Genomic DNA, 14,772 nt, shown 5'->3' on the forward strand with positions numbered 1-14,772 from the left:
TGGATGAGAAGGTATTGCTAGAGTTTCACCCATGAAGAGTGTGATGAGGCTCGGGAAGAAGGACAAGTTGAGCCATAGGTATATTGGTCCTTTTGAGGTACTTGATAGAGTTAGAGAGGTGTCCTACAAACATGCATTGCCACCTAGTCTATCGGGTGTCCACCCAGTGTTTCACATTTCTGCTCTCTGGAGGTATTATGGTGATCCCTCACATATTTTCGAGTTCAGCACATTGCAGTTAGATCCAGATTTGACTTATGATGTGAAGTCGGTGGCCATTTTTAATCAGTAGGTTTGAAAGTTGAGTTCAAAGAATATAGCATTAGTGAAAGTTTGCTGGAGAGTCAGCCGGATGAGGAGGCTAATTGGGAGGACGAGCGGAATATGAGGAGCAGTTATCCACACCTAATTGAGACTCCAGGTATGATTCTAGATCCGTTCGAGGACGAACGTTTGTTAAAGAGGGGGTGAATGTAACGACCTGCCCAGTCATTTTGTGTATTGTAGCCTCGTCCCTGTTTATTGCTTCTTCTATGTTCATTTGTGGTTATGTGAGTTACCATAGTGATTAGTTTTGTCCCGGAGATATTTCGGAGTAAATTTGGACACTTTGTCCCACGGTTAAAAGTTTAAGTTGAAGAGTTGACCGGAGTTTGACTTTCATGTAAACGACTCCGTAATAGAGTTTTGATGGTTCTGTTAGCTTTGTATGGTGATTTTGGACTTCAACGTATGTCCGAATGCTATTTTGGAGGCCCGTAGGTTGATTTGATAATTTTTGGCGAAAGTTGAAAAGTTGAAGGTTTGGAAGGTTGAGATGTTTGACCGAGATTTGAGTTTGTCGATATCGGGTTCGTATATTGTTTCCTCGAGTTGGAGTAGGTCCGTTGTATCATTTATGACTTGTGTTAAAAAATTGAGGTCATTGAGAATTGATTTGATATGATTCGTCATTTGTTTTATATGTTGGAAGTTCATTAGGCTTGAATCGATGTGTGATTTCTGGTTTTGGTGTTGTTTGATATGATTTGAGGCTCCGAGCGAGTTTGTATTGTGTATTAGTACTTGTCGCTATGTTTGGACGGGGTCTCGGGGGATTCAGGGGTGTTTCGGATGGTAAACATATCATGTCGGACTTGGGGATGATGGCTGAAGGCTGGTAACTTTGGGTGTAATCGCATCTACGGTGGGCTTGGCCGCAGATGCAGAGCTGCAGCTGTGGCTGAAGGTTCGCATAAGCGAAGATAGGTGCTCAAGGAAAAGTCTGCAAATGCGGACAATGGACCACCGATGCGGAAGGTGAGCTAGGCAGAGGAGTCCACAGAGGCGGACGTATGTGCTCAAAAGCGCATCTACAGGTGCGAGGGAAGGTCCGCAGAAGCGGGTGTTGGACCGTAGAGCAGTAGGTCGGGGTCTTAAGTGAAAGGCACAGATGCGTGAATTAGACCGCAGAAGCAGGATCGCTGTAAGGATATTAAAATCGAAGGATTTCATTGTTTTCTCATTTTTAGAATTGTGGAACTCGGTCTAAGGCAAACTTTGGAGCATTTCTCATCCAAATCGAAGAGGTAAGTGATGTTTATTCGAATTATTATTAAATATTAATTACCCATTGATTATTAGGCCTAAATTTCATGAATCTAAGATGGAATTTGGGGATTTATGGACTGTCTTATTGGAGAGTGAGATTTTAGGGTCTATTTGTGATTGGAATTGGATAATTTTGGTATGTCTTGACTCAAAATTGAATAGGTATCCAGAATTGGTGAGTTTTGCCGGGTTCAGAGGTGCGGGCCCGGGGTTAACTTTTTGAGTTGACTCTTTGACTTGAGTTAAAGATCTTAGCTTTATCTTTTGGAATCACTTCCTATGGCTTTTATTGATGGTGTTAAGTTATTTTTGTTAGATTCGATCCGTTCAGAGTTTGATATGTGCGGGAAGGGCTTATTAGCGGAGTGATTTGGCTTGCTTGAGGTAAGTATCTTATCTAAACTTGGTTGAGGCACAAGTAACCTGAATTATTTGTGATTGCTTCGTGCTATGAGTGACACATATGTGTGGGGTTGAGCACATATACATGCACCGAGGTACTATTTTCATGCTCGTGGTAGTGCTTAGTCTATGATGTGCCTTGAATTGATTGCTAAGCTTCAAGCCGAGATGTTTCTCCTATTTGTACCCCTGTGTAAACTATTTGTACCACATTTGAGATATCATTGAGGTTATTCTTCCGATTGAACATGATAAGCTACTATTTCATGATTAAACTGTCTGTTTAGCTATGATAGCACACATTGCACATGCCTACACTATAGCATGTTATTTATACCAGACCATGAGTATGCAACTTGATAATCATTGATAATCTGCATGTATTCTCGTATATTTTCCTTCTCTACGTATTTACTAGTTTTGGGGGGATTTATCTTGTATTAGCGGTATTTTGTTATATTGAGATTTCATACTTATGTTACTCTTGCAAATTCAATTATTTTGGATTTTTATTGTTAGTCCGGCTTGCATAGAAAAGGTGTTAGGCGCCATCACGATGAGTTGGGATTTTGGGTCGTGACAGATGTACAATGTGTAACGTACTCCGGACTTAGAAAGAATTCCACAAGGTGACAACTAATTATATATAAATTAATCATAATAAGTCTCATTCATAGAAAAAGGGGTTAATTATCATGGATTTGTACCAAGCATGTATTTATTTAAAGTAGAGTGGCTAAAATAAGTACTTTTAAGATTGAGTGACTTGAAAGTTCAACTAAACATGGTAGCACATATGTAAGAAAATGCACAATTATCTTATTAAGAAAAATAATGTCATGCTTATGCAGCGAAGAACTATTTCAATTAATTAAGTTCGTATCGATCCTAGTCAATTAATCAAGCAGCAAAAGCACATCTAATAAGTTAATCATAGATCAAGCTACACATTTATTTGACATACATGTGGAATGTTGATTATTTAATTAGATGTATTTTATCCTAAGTGTTGTCACATATGAGAAAATATAAAGCAAGCATAAAATAAATAATTAGATATGATATCTATCTACGATCTTACCATACTTGTATTTTTGGGTACATCCGGGAACGGTAAGTACGAAGCGCAGATTCGATGAGGGTTTTGTCTTTGATTTTTCTCCAAACATCATCTCTCAAAAGAGACTCCATGTGATAATACATCGCAAGACAATAGAACAACCGTTAATGAAATAATAGAATAAATTAACAAAATGACATGTTTTGTAAAGTGATTTCTTGGAAATGTTTCTGTAAAATGGTTTTTTAAAATAGTTTGAAAATATTTTTGGGGAAAGGTTTTGGAAAATAGTTTAAAAAATATAAAAGGAGGTTCATATATGAATTTTTGATTTCCTACTTAGACATGACAACAAGAACCACTTTGGTGGAAACCACAGTGGCCAACCGAGTCCACGTCCAAAGGTTATCGGCTATTCGCGTCCTCGTCCTTTTTTTCTAATGTTTATCATCATAGCCTATTTATTTTGGGACCCGTCCGGAGGGACATTCGGGGTGTCACGGCCTCAGTAATTATTTTTCATTGGCATTCGTGTAGTAGAACCTTTCAATACCAGTAACATCAAACCAAGACAAACATTGGATCAAGAATACATTATCAACGATATTCAAAGTATTCATTGTAATCCTCAAGAGGAGGACTTTTTCCATAGGATGATTATAATTATATCGTTAAAATACCACTTACCACTAAAGATATCAAGTGGTAACAAAACCGAAGATACAACCAATCTGTGATGACCCAATCGGTTATTTTTTGTATTGTAGCCTATCCACCTATTTATTGCTTCTTCTTTTTCATTTTTTGTTATGTGACTTGCAGTGATAGTTGGTTTAGTTCCGGGGATGTTTCGGGTTGAATTGGGATACTTAGTCCCAAGGTTGGAAGTTTAAGTTTAAAGAGTTGACTAGAGTTTGACTTTTGTGTAGAAGGCTCCGGAATAGAGTTTTGATGGTTCCAATAGCTTCGTATGGTGATTTTGGAATTAGGCATATCTCTAGATATTGATTTGGAGGCCCGTAAATTATTTTGGCTTGAATTGGCGAATGATGGAAAGTTGAAGGTTTGGAAGGTTAAGAAGTTTGATCGGGAGTTGACTTTGTTGGTATCAGGTTCAGATTTTGGTTTCGTAAGTTGGAATAGGTCCATTATGTCATTTATGACTTGTATGCTAAATTTGAGGCTATTCGGAGTTGTTGTGGCATGATTCGACGTTAGTTTTAGAAGTTGGAAGTTCATTAGTTGTTGTTAGGCTTAAATTGAGATGTGATTCGTGATTATGGTGTTGTTTAATGTGCCTTGAGTGCTCGAGCAAGTTCGTATAGTGTATTAGGACTTATTGGTAAGTTTGAATCCCAGGGGCCTCGGGTGCGATTTGGATGATGTGCGAAACATGTTTGGACTTACTAGTAATATTGAAGAATTTCATGGTCTAGTGCAATTGCACCTGCAAGGATTTGGTTTCAGGTACGATACCACAAAAGCGGTCAGACCATCGTAGGTGCGGAATATGCTGGGGCTAGGAATTGCACATATGTGAATGTTGGTTTGCATCTGCAAAGTTCGCAGATGCGGGATGTGGAGCGTAGAAGCGAAATGGACTATGGTCATGGGTTTCCGCAGAAGCAAAGTGGAGTGTGGACATTGAGGCGCAGGTGCGTGTGCGCAGAAGCGGAGGTTGCCTGGAGGGTCTGGGACCGCATCGTGATGGATCCTAAAAGTGCAGATGATTTTTCTTGATGGATCCACCATGGTATTGTTGTTTTGACATGTATACTTGACATGTAGTCATAGAGATGTACTTTCCTCATGCCAGCTGATAAATAAAATATTTTATATGTCATGGAAATTAACTGTTATACTTGAAATCATGTCCAAATTCCTGTATTTTGAATAAACTGAACATAGCATCATTGAGTTAATTACTTATATTGTTCCATTTATATCTTGAGTTGTTATCGGTTCATTAATGTTGATATCTTACTGTTTCTTCCGAGTTCGTCACCTCTTTCAAATCAAGGTTAGTGCTATTACTTATTGAGTACATGGGGTCGGTTAAACTCATACTACTCTCTGTACTTCATGTGCAGATCCAGGTGCTTCCGGACGAGGTGATCTCTTGAGTTTTGTTGCTACTAGTTTTGGAGACTACGAGGTAGCTGTCATACTGTCCGTAGACCTTGAAGTTCTCTTTCATTTTCTATTATTTCTTTTCTACTATTCAGACAGTTTTATTCAGAATATGGTCATGTATTGTGAGACTCGGTAATACTCATGTACTCGTTGACACCAGATTTTGGGAATGGTTGTAGTAGTATAACAGTTACGTTCTCAGCTCTTTCATGATGCTTACATTGTTCAGTTTATTAACCTTGTTTAATCATACTCCTTGTTCTCATGTGACTATTGGCTTGCCTAGAATGTAGTGATAGGTGCCGTCGCGGCTCCAGTGGGAGTTGGTTCGTGATAAGTTGGTATCAGAGCGCTAGGTTGCTTAGGTCTCACAAGTCATGAGCAAGTTTAGTAAAGTCTTGCAGATCGATACAGAGACGTTTGTACTTATTTTTGAGAGGCTACCAAACTGTTAGGAAACTTCCCTTTCTTGCATTTTTGTCGTGCGGATTTGTTAATTATGGAATTCAAAATTGTATAATTATATTCTCTCACTGATGGTGAGGACACGCTCAACTGATCCGGCACAGTACCTCAAGTTAGGGCCGCGCGAGGCTGGGTAGAGGCCGTGGTGCAGCTCGTACAACAACTAGGGCAGCACTTGTGGAGTCACCAGTTGCTCCAGCTGAGGAACAGGTACCAGACGTGGTTAATGCGGTGGGACCAGTTCAAGCACCAGTAGTGCCCATTGTTATCCCAGGCCTTCAGTAGTCCTTAACTTACATTTTTATTGTGTGCATGAGCCTGGCTCAGGCGGTTTCGGTTCTAGATGCACTAGCCATCTCGCAGGTTGGGGGAGGTACCCAATCTCTTTCTGCCCGTACTCTAGAGCATGTAGCTCAGGGACTTCAGACATCGGGGGTACCACCCGTTCAATCGATTGTTGCCACTTGGACCAAGGTTAGTTCACCTATAAGTGATGAGGAGTAGAAGAGTTTGTAGAGTTTAGGGAGGATAAAGGCTTCAGAGTTCTGCTGAGAGGAGTTAGAGGATGCTCAAGCTATTCTAGACAAGTGTTAGTGGATTCTTCGCACAGCAGGTATTTTTTAGACCAGTGTAGTTGCATTTTCCAATTTTTAGTTAACAAGGGAAGCCTGCAGATGGTAGCAGGCCTATGAGTTGAGCAAGCCAGTTGGTGCATCACCATACACATGGCATGAGTTCTCAGTTCATTTCTTTGAGAAATTTGTTCCGCAGATTCGCAGAGAGGAGCTGCGTAGTGATTTTGAGCAGCTACGCCAGGGAGATATGATTGTTACCCAGTATGACATGAGATTCGCAGATCTGCCCTGTCATGATATATGGTTGGTTCCCACGAATAGAGAGAGGATAGGTGGTTCATTGATGGCCTCAACTATGTCTTACGTTAAAGCCTGGCTCGTGAGGCAGAGACGGATGATAGGCTTTGACTAGGTGGTCGAGATTGCTAAGAGCTTGGAGTTGGTTTGCTGGCTTGAGCGCAAGGCGCAGGAGGACAAGAGGCCCCGTGGATTTGGTGGTTTTAGTGGCACCTCATCTAGAGGTCAGTCACATCACTACAGAGGTCATCCTTTACATCAGCTCAGATGGCTCGTCAGGTTTCTCGTGGTGCATCCTCTAGACACGGTTCGTACAACACTCATCCGGTTCAATCATCTTTTAGTGCACTACCAGCTCAGATCTCATATCATGCTCCATCAGTTCAGGGTTAATCGGTATCGGGTTATTCCATTGGGTATTCTATTTCTCGAGGGTCTGATGCACACCCCACAGTTATTTTGGGCTCGAGGTTTCTACGATTGTGGAGAGTTAAGGCATGCGAGAAAATATTGCCCCGTCATTACAAAGGTTCAGTTCAACACGGGGGCTAGGCTATGACCTCTGCACGAGTTGCTATACCACCCACTTAGCCAGCTCGGGGTGGAGTTCATGTGGGTCGAGGTTGCCCCAGAGGGGAAGGTTAGACAGGTGGTGGTTGTTGCACCCTATTTTGCACTATTCAAAACAAGATTCAACTTGTGATTTCTCTGTTGTTGATGAAAAAAAGTCTCCACCTAATATTTAAAGGTATACTAGGGTACCTATCTAATTACTAATGTCATATTATTTATTATTTTGCTTACCGGTGAGATTATAGGTAAGGGTTCTTGTTCTTCTAAGGGGAAGGTGTTAGGCACGCCTTAAAAATTATCTGAGGTAGCTCAATATGACTTAGACTAGTTTTAGGATTAATTGTTTGTACTATGCTTAACTAGTTTTTAAAAGGTCACGACTTGCTATGCATTAGGACATAATACGAAAGTATTGTGTAGCTTAAAGGGGATGGATTTATAGAAGAGTCTTAGAAAAGTGATGTTAGTGTATATATGCTCTAAAAGAGCTTAAAACGTATATATCATGTTCGTATTTAGGAAAATATGTGAAAAGAAAAGCTAAGTTAAAACACTTTGTTCCTAATACATGGAAGTTCATATTACTCTAATGAGATGAAGATGTTATGAAAGTAAGCCTAATATATACCTTGGCTTTTGAATATTTGAAGGAACCATTTGAAAATCTTTAATTGGGGCGGAGCACCTTATTTTTCAAAATGAGTTGATTTCCTATTTGAAGGTCAAACTTGCGATTCAGTTCTGGTTTTCCTTTTTTTTGAAGAGGAGCTGCCGTCTCTTGCTAATCTTTTGGGCTTCAAAATCATTATGAAATGTTAGCAAAACATAGCAGCTTAATAATATAAATAACTTATGATTAGCGAATGTAAGATTAGTTACTAACTAATACTTCTTTTAATCCTAGGTTCTTTAGGGCTTGCGTTAGTTGTTATATGACTTAAGATATAAAGTAAAGCATTTAATCCAATATATAATTATGTTATACATGTGAGATAAAATAACAACAACAAAAACGCAGCAAAATGCAACAAGGCAGTAAGGCTAAGGCAATGAGGTAGTAAATAATAAAGGACTCAAAAGGAGAGGATTGGACTCTGCTGTTTGGGCCTCCAATAGGTAGGCCCAACAATACAGGGACGGGCAACAGTTAACTCTGGACCTTCCGAGATATAGCAATGTTGCATTTGGTACTGAGTTCCTTAAGAACTCAGCAGGCCCAAACAAATGTACATGTTCAAAATGAAAAGAGAAGGTCATTAGAAAGATAAAACTCTATACATATTCATACATGAAACTTGCAAGCACAAATAAAGAAGGTGACTAACAGTACTTAAACACTAGGAGGGTCATACTAACGTGGCAGTTATGTACTAGCAAGTGATCCACATCGGATAACACATTTTAAGGTTAGATAAAGAGCACACAGTTCAAATAAGCAACAACACAGAAATACAGATTCCTTTGCCTTAGCAGACTAATCATAGATTGGTTTAATTCAGGTCTGGTCACTAGCACTCACATAGGTCTACAATACTACTTGGAACTTTTGAAAGCATCAACAAAAGATTCAGACAAACATTCATAATTAGAAACCTCTACAGGTGTTACCAGAATATAATTAGAACTTTTAACATGACTGCAGGTTTGCAGATTCAAATGGAACATCTAAGAATGCTTAACATGGTCACAGACTATTAGTCTTACTTAACCTTGAAATTGATAACTGAACCGCCCCTTTACAAGAGTATTAATCTCATATGAAATAGGCAAACTATTATATCTAAGTAGTAGCAATAAAAAGTTTCCCTTTGGGTTCATATATTAGATTCAGTTCAGATAAACAGGGTAAGAGAGAACTGAGTGCAGTTCCAAAACAGTGTACAAAAGTATGAAATCATGAAAGATAAACAAAGGTACATGCAACACTTTCATTTAACTACACATAGATATTTCAGCTAAGGTCTTACAAAAACACAATTAGTTTCACTCAGTATAAGACCAAGTCAACAATGTCATAAAGGTTGTTAATGTGAGGGAAGATATTGTACCAAACAAGTTTAACTCAACTGTAGAGACTAAGATTAACATCTAAACATGATATAGTGATACCCAGCTTGTAAAACAGTTATCATTCAACTATAGTAAAAATGACTATAGCCTATTTTATTAACGATAGCTTGATCATAACAGAATACGTGCAGAATGGTTACTGATGTTCATAAAAGTTTACCTTAATGAGACTGTTTCATATAAAGAGACCTAGAGATGTAACTAACAGTTAGACACAGGCATAAGACTCTCATAGTAATGACTCGGAAGCTACTTTTAGAGTTAGCAAACACTTATATAAAGAAGGAGAGCATTTAAACACTTAAACTTCAAATGCTTCAGCTAAGTGATGAAGGATTAATCTATAAGCTTTCATGTTTGTTCTAGTTAGAATTATCGAACAACAACCTCAATAACAGAACACCAGAATGCAGAAAATGGTGTGTTAGGGATAAAGATCATAGCAGAATCATTAAAAATATATCTGAAGTATAGGCAAACGTGAGAAGTCATTGCGGCATATTAAGAAAACTTAATCATGTAAAATATTTGATTCATAAAGGAAATCATTAAGTTCGCATAAATACTCAATCAATGCTGATTAGAGATACATAAACACATAATAACTGGCAACAGATCATCAACAGGTCATCGTGAACCAGGATAAATAGTTATAGACTAACTACAAGCATCACAAACGAAACAATTAACAGAAAGACAGTAGTATGTTCATGATCTTCTAATGAAACAGTCAAAAGAGAGAGGGTTGAGATACACTGACCTTTTCTAGGGCAGTAGACCTAACATGATTTTAACTTGGCCATATGAAAACCAAAGTTTCAAGCCCTAGAGCAGTGAAGGAACTCAGAAATAAAAGGAAATAGAGATTAATCAGAAAAGACACATAGGCTTCTAAATCTTAATTCATATGAGATTTTTCAAATCTTGTTAGGTTTGGTAGGTCTGGTTGGTGATGTTAGGTGAGAGCAATCAAGGCTCTATTTATAGTACTATTTAATGTCTTAGGATTTATGATTCAAGCTTAGGTAGTGGAAGATGACGGAAGAGTGGTGATGCAAGCAAGATTGGGGAAAATATAAGGAGATACAGGGAAAATGATGAAAAAGTTTTTGCTTGAGTGAAGATCGACCGTTTGAAGGAAAATAATTATCGGGCAAGACCTCAATGTCAAGAGGTCAATGCGTTTGACCTCTGGACAAAGAAGGACGGTGGTAATGATGAAGAAATGCCATGCATGCCATGGATTTAACTGCACATTCAGAGAAGTCCGAAGACTTGACATTGTATTATTGTATCTAGGATTCAGATTTTGGGCATTTGAATTTTTTATGATGAAACGGGAAAGAATCCGCGAGAATCGCGGATAGGGAAGGCAAAGAGGATGATTCTATATTTGATTTGTGACCTTGCAAAAATTTGTGCAAGGTCTGTGACTGATTTGATCATGGCGAGATGAGAGAAGAGAGGACGAAAGGGGAAATAGGGGGCAATCGTTTATGGCAAATGAATTAGGGTTAGGGAGTGAGAGACGAGATTTGGGCCGTTGGATCTGATGATCAACAGCCCTGATAATTCGATCACATAAAGATTTTAAAAGATTTTAAAGTGAAAATATAAGAGCCGTTAGATCTTCTATTTTCAATGGCTGAGATTAAATCGGATAGGATGTATAAAATTAAAGAAAAGTGGAAATAAAACAAGGGCCGTTGATCTATAGGAGGCGGGTGATGTGGCGTGCTCTGATTGGTTCCCATGGGTTAGGCGGATTGCCAAAGAGAAAGAGGGGGTTGGACTTGGACTGGGTCATATGGGATTGGGCTTGGGTATTGGGCTGGTTTTGATTTAAAGAATGACCAATTTGTGTTTGATTGTTCAATTGCAAATGTAGCCATTTTAGTCTTTATTCCTTTTTATGTTAATTTAAATAAACTTAATTAATTTCCAATAAAATATAGTAAAATTACAAATATCAAATATACTATTAATTATTGCAGTTATTTATAAAGTACTTTTTTTTCTTAATTACATCACTAATTTTGAATTATTAACATAATAATTTAATTAATCCAAAATTTAAGGGGTAATAAATTATAAAACCTCTATGGCATATTAAAAATTATTTTAATAATATTAAAATAGTAAGTATATTTGTAATTACATAATACTAATGTTGGGTGATTAATTTCAAAATTAATACTTAATTAATTTTAAAAAATAGGTATTTATTGATAGAAAATACTTTCAAAACATTCTTTGTAAATTATTAAGCACAAGTAAATTAATTTTAAAAGGGAGGGTCAAAATTAGCCGTCAACAGCTGCCCATTTTTTACCGGAAAAGATGAAAGAGTTTTCGGGCAAAGAAATTGAACCAAAGCCAATTTCGTCCCGACTTTAGGCATGCATTGCCGGAATATCACGATGATCATGGACTGCAGGATTGGGATCTAAGGAAGATTCTGGGAGAATATTTTCGGATGTTGGGGCTGAATTCTGGCCTTGAATTGCTTACATACCTCGAGCTTAACGAGGATCAGGCCTCATGTAGTTCTAGAGTGAGGACTTTGAGGAAGCGATGTTCACAGGAATTGCCCCAGTATCGTATTATGACGATACTGCACGACGGAGGATTTGGCACTCATTATAGCTTGAATTTGTGGCTTGACTTGAAGGATTTGAAAAATTAGAGTTCTACTGATCGTTTTGAGTTTGAGCTTGGATCCTTGGCCTGCTAATGTGTTTGTTGTCCCTCATAGCATTGTAGTTTTGTCTTCTTCTTAGAAAGAGTTCCATGTTGCGATATTTGTTCCTGCAAAATAAAATACACACATACCCATATATTGCAAAGCAGAATATGTTAAGATGTGATGTAAATGATGCAAGAATGATAATGCATGGCTACCGGCGAGACGTTATTTGGGTTGTGTACCATTCCGCAGCTGTCGGAGCATTGAAAACATATTTGTGCTTGTTGGGAGAGTTGGGCCTGTAGAGTGCGTCTTTGCTTGTTGGAAGAGCTTTGCATTGAAAAGTGTCTCCGATTGTTGGGAGAGCATGATTTGTAGAGTGCGTCTCCTCTTGTTGGGAGACTTTGCACTAAAATGTAAAGTAATCTCCACATTGGAATAATTGACTAAAAACATAATTGTGTCCGAAGCTACATGAGCAAAACGTCAAAACATTCAAGATAACAGCAAAGAAAAAGAAAAGCATTCCCAAGAGATACTCTTGACTGCGAAGCTAAGTTACGGCCATCGATTGGTAGAACGTCAGTGGCAAGGTTTGCGATTGTCTACTAGCCTCCATTGTGATAGAGCGGCGGCGCGGATTGTTCCATTGACGGAGTGAACATTTTACTATATACAAAGCTTCGGTTGGCGAAATCGACGTCTAATGTTTTACATGGCGCTCCGGTCGATTGAGTTGATGATTTGCTATATACTGGACTCCAATTGGTGAAGTCGGCGGATCGTTTTGTACAAAGTGCTCCAATTGGTTGACCAGGCGGTTTGGTATATATAAGGCTTCAATTAGCGAAGCTGGCGGCTTGTTTTGTACAAAGTGCTCTGATTGTTTGAGCAGACGGTTTGCTATGTACATTACTCCTTTTCCGCATCAGCGGTCTGACTCCAAGTTACCTGCAAAGAATTCCAGAATTCGTTTAAGTTGTACCAGAAAACATCTTAATAAAGGAGAAAGGGGATAATCCTGGGAAATTGTCGAATTCGTGATTTTCCCCTGTGTAGTACCAACATTTCCTTGCGTCCTGTTGACCCTGCACTCAAAGAAAATTCTTAGTGGGAGTAAGGAGGGGGGTGGTTTGTGGCAGCCATGTAACGTTTTTTCTCAGCCCTTGATATGGCTACGCCCCGAAGTTCGGTAGGTGGAACAAATTACTGTATATTCTAGAAAATATTTTTTGAAAAGTATTGTTCTAAAGTAAGTGTCATCGTCCCAGATTATGACGTGCTACGAAAGGTTCTCCAAACGTGAGTGTCGCTTCATGGAAACTCTATCTTGTCGTTGCGACTATATCCTAATTCAAACTAATGCATTACAAAGGTTTTCATAAGGTTATGACCGAACCCTTTCAGGTTTCCTACGTATCCAAAATAGAATGAAGGCTGAACGTAGTTCGTGGATGATAAAAATATGATAAATATGATCGAGCCTGACTTAGGTAGCCTACATATCCAAATGGAATCAGGTCAAGATATAGTTCAATTACAACAGATACAAAATGAGGAGATTAAGAATAAAATGGCCAAGTCTGACTCAGACTACCTACCTATCCAAATGGAATTAGGCCAGAACGTAGTTCAATTATAAAAGACGACTGAATCCAATGAGGATTGCCTACCTATTCCTTCTTGAGGAAATCAAGTCAGCATAGTTCTAGAGCAACATACAAAGTGATATTTGGATTTTTTATATCAAAAGAAAGGAGGAAGAGAAATCGAACCCTATGTGGGTTGCCTACGTATCCCTCTATGGGAAGTCAGGTGGAACATAGTTCGGTTACAGCAAAACCTAACTCTATTTACTTTCAAACTTAGCATCTCTTGGTTGTGTCTGAGTTGATGGGCTTCGTGTTGACTCTTGCATTCATTTCTTCCAAGATTAGAGCTCCTCCCGATAACACTCGGTGAACCACGTAAGGACCTTGCCAATTTGGTGCGAATTTCCCTTTGGCTTCTTCCTGGTGTGGAAAGATTTTCTTCATGACCAATTACCCCACTGTGAACTGGCAAGGCCTCACCATTTTGTTAAATGCGCTGGCCATCCTATTCTAATATAGTTGACCATGGTTGACTGCATCCATTCTCTTCTCATAGATGAGCATGGGTTGCTCCTGTCTGACCCATATCCACTCTGCATCATCCAACATGGCCTCTTGGATGACTCTTAAATATGGTATCTCAACCTCCGCGGGTATCACAGCTTCAGTGCCATATACTAACATGTACGACATTGCCCAAGTGGACGTTCTCATGGTGGTTCGATAACCATGTATGGTGAAGGATAGTTTCTCGTGCCATTATCTGTGATTGTCCACTATGTTCCACAGAATTATCTTGATATTCTTCTTGGCTGCCTCAACTGCCCCATTATTTTCCATTTGTAGGCTGTGGAATTATGGTGGACGATTCTAAACCTCTCGCAGATTTCCCTCATAAGGTCTCTATTGAGGTTAGGGGCATTGTCAGTGATGATTGACTCAGGTATCCCAAATCAGCACACAATGTTGTTTCGAACAAAATATGCCACAGCCTTCTTTGTGACGAACTTGTAGGTAGATGCTTCGACCTATTTGGTGAAGTAGTCAATGGCTACCAAGATGAAGCGGTTCCTATTTGACGCACCGGTCTCTAAAGGTCCAATCACGTCTATGTCCCAAGCAGTGAACAACCAAGGCATAGCCATCACATTGAACTCGTTTGGTGGAACCCGGATGAAATCCCCGTGAATTTTGCACTGGTGACACTTTTGTACATATTGGATACTATCACTTTCCATAGCCATCCAAAAGTATCCAGATCTGAAGATTTTCTTGGCTAATGTGAACCCGCTCATGTGGGATCCGCACGTTCCTGCATGTATTTCTTCC

Source organism: Nicotiana tabacum, chromosome 2, assembly GCF_000715075.1.
Source record: "Nicotiana tabacum cultivar K326 chromosome 2, ASM71507v2, whole genome shotgun sequence".
NCBI classification, from domain to species: domain Eukaryota; kingdom Viridiplantae; phylum Streptophyta; class Magnoliopsida; order Solanales; family Solanaceae; genus Nicotiana; species Nicotiana tabacum.